Source organism: Microtus ochrogaster, unplaced genomic scaffold (assembly GCF_000317375.1).
Source record: "Microtus ochrogaster isolate Prairie Vole_2 unplaced genomic scaffold, MicOch1.0 UNK10, whole genome shotgun sequence".
NCBI lineage: Eukaryota > Metazoa > Chordata > Mammalia > Rodentia > Cricetidae > Microtus > Microtus ochrogaster.
Genome location: NW_004949108.1, coordinates 2,608,120 through 2,611,457, shown reverse-complemented (window position 1 = coordinate 2,611,457; position 3,338 = coordinate 2,608,120).

Sequence of the window (3,338 nt, the reverse complement as noted above, 5' to 3'; positions counted from 1 at the left end):
AGTATAGACTGACATTAGTCTGTATGTCACAGAATATAATCTGATATTTAGTCTATATGTCACAGAACATAGGCTGACATGTAGTCTGTATGTCAGAGCACAGCTGACATGTAGTCTATATGTCACAGAGTATAGACTGACATGTAGTCTGTATGTCAAAGAACATAGACTGACATAGTCTGTATGATAGAACATAACACAGTAGAAACAGCAGCTATGAGCAAGAGCCCAGAACATAAGCAGCAGAGAGTGAAAAAAGAAAATAATACATTGAAAAATGAAATATGTTTCTGGAAAGATTACATATATATATATATAATAGAAAAAAGGTTTGGTGGCGTGTCCTACATAGCTAGTTCTAGGAATGGAGGCAGGAGGGTCAAGAGTTCAAGGTCATTCTTGTCTAGGACAGTTGGGCTACATTAGACTCTGTCTCAAACAAACAACCCAAAACATAGAGAAACAATTGTTAAATCTGAAAAATTTGAGGAGAAAGATCAAATCCACGATTATCTAAGCAACACAAGCATTATTTTAAAAGTGCACCTGGGACTGGTCAGCTGACTGTCTCACCCTGAGTTGAGATTTTTCAGAGCAGGCCCCTTACTGACTTTTTGAGATCCCTTATGTGGGGAAAAGTTAGGGTTGGTAGAACAGCTGTAGGTTTACAGGGGAGAGATTCGGCTGTTAGGAAGAAAACATTGAAAGGTTAAGTGTGGCAGTTTGTATAAAAATAGCCCCCATAGGCCAGAGGCCCGCCATTGGGAGATGCGGCCTTGTTGGAGGAAGTGTGTCACAAAGGAGTGGGCTCTGAAGTCTCCGAAGCTCAAGCCTGACTAGTGTGTCTGTCCCTCTCACTTCCTGTCGCCTATGGTCCCTATGGAGAACTCTCAGCTCCTTCTTCAACACCGTGTCTGCCTGCATGCCGCCATGCTCCCTGCCATGGCAATGATGCACTAAACCTCTGAACTGTAAGCCAGCCCCAATTAAAGGTTTTCCTTCGTAAGAGTTCCCTTCACAACAATAGAAACCCCAGGTAAGACAGTAAGAATCAGAGCAAGAATATACATCATGTGGAAGGGGAGTCATAGATCACGGGGTAGGTGGCAACGGGTATAGCTCAAAGTATCTTGAAAATATATTTTGCAAGGCAAATGACAGTTATCAGGGGGTCATGAGTTCAGCAAGGCAAAGAGTGGTCATACATCATTGGGTCACAAGTTCAGTGAAAGTTGAAAAACATGTTTTGCAGGGTACATTAAGTTTAGGAGACAGAAACTTATTCTTATAAGGTATGGGAACTTAATAACCATGTGGTTCCGGTTCTGGTTTCATACAATGACCAAAAGAGTTGTGTTGGGAAATTAAAGAATGTTAAGAATGTCATATTCTTAGAGAAGTTTTAAACAAGTTTGCAAGGTACTAGTAAAATTTCTTTTTTTGTTTTTCTTTTCTTTCTTTCTTTTTTTTTTTTTTGAGAGGGTTTCTCTGTGTAGCTTTTGGAACCTGTCTTAGAACTTGTTCTGTAGACCAGGCTGGCCTTGAACTCACAGAGATCCACCTGCCTTTGCCTCTTGAAAGCTGGGATTAAAGGTGTGCGCCACTGCCTCTCAACTGAGAGTTTCTAATTAAATATGTACACTGAAAATTAAGCACAGGGGTTGGAGAGTTGACTCGGTGACTAAAGAGCACTGTCTGATATTCCACAGGACCCGGGTTTGGTTCCCAGCACCCACATGGTGGCTCCCAACTATCTGTAACTTAAGTCTCAGGGTATCTGAGGCCCTCTTCTGACCTTCAGGGTCATCAGGTACACACATGGTACAAAGATGTGTGCAAGGAAAGCATTCTTCTCATACACGTAAAAAAATAAGCACTTGGGAGGCAGAGGCAGGCAGATCTCTGAGTTTGGGGCCAACCTGATCTACAGAATGTGTTCAAGGCTAGCCTGGCCTACAGAGCCAGGTCCAGCATAGCTAGGGGTACACAGAAAGCTTGTCTTGAAAACCCCCCCAAAAATATTATTAATACAGTATAGTATTCACTGCATCAATACTGGTAGAAAAAAAAAGATTAAAACATCCTAAAAATATTTTCGACAGGGAACAGGCAAGAATTAAACAAGGGGAAAGGGATAAAGGGGAAACTCCAGCCTGGGAGGTGGTAGTTGTTGGGCCTAGTGCTGAGACCTTGAGGTCAGGAGCAGGTTTGGAGTGGATGAACCACAGTGGGGTCACCTCTGCAAAAGCTACAAAGTTGCACTCTGGGTTTGGATACCCTGGGTAGGAACTGCTTCTGCCAAGGTGAATAGGTGCTGCTGGGACTGGTTCACAGCAACATCAAGCAGACAGGAAGTCACACAAGAAGTAGACAGGAAGTCACAGGAAGCAAGTAAAATAAAGCAAATAGCTTGCCCTGGGGACTTACAAAGCTCTCCAGGTGCCCTGCTGACAGAGCGAATGTGGAAGCATTGGCAAAGGAGAGTGTCACAGTGTGTTTGGGTGGAAAAGACAGTGAATCTATGAGTGATAGTTCCCCACTCTGCCGTCCAGCACTCATCAGTGGATTTTCACCTTGGCTTTGCTCAGGTGACAAGGAAACACTCAACACCAGAAGTTACAGACATATACTAAAGCTTTTCATCAGGGGCCTCTCCAGCTCCTTCTCTATCCTCCTTCACGTGACTGATGCTCAGGTGACAAGGAAACACTCAACACCAGAAGTTACAGACATATACTAAAGCTTTTCATCAGGGGCCTCTCCAGCTCCTTCTCTATCCTCCTTCACGTGACTGAATTTCGACACTTGCTTGTAGCCACAGAAAAGCCTGAAGACTGGAAAACTCTGGAATACTCTCCAGCCCCCAAGTAGGCAGGGATTATGTCGGCATGATAGGATGCTGTGGGGATGTAAAAATGACAACTGTGGGGTCTGAAGAAATGGCTCACTGGTTAAGAGCACTGCTTGCTCTTTTGAGGACCTGAGTTCAATTCCCAGCACCCAGTGGTGGCTCACAACCATCTGTAACTGTAGTTCCAGGGGATCTGTTGGCCTCTTCTGGCCTTTCCAGCTACTATGCACACACACACAGGCACACACACACAGGCACACACACCGGTTCACACACACACAGGCACACATACAGATACACACAGGCATATACACAGGAACACACACACAGACACACACACAGGCACACACACCAGTTCACACACACACAGGCACACATACAGGTACACACAGGCATATACACAGGCACACACACACAGGCACACATACAGGTACACACACAGGTACACACACAGACACATACAGAGGCACACATACAGGCACACACA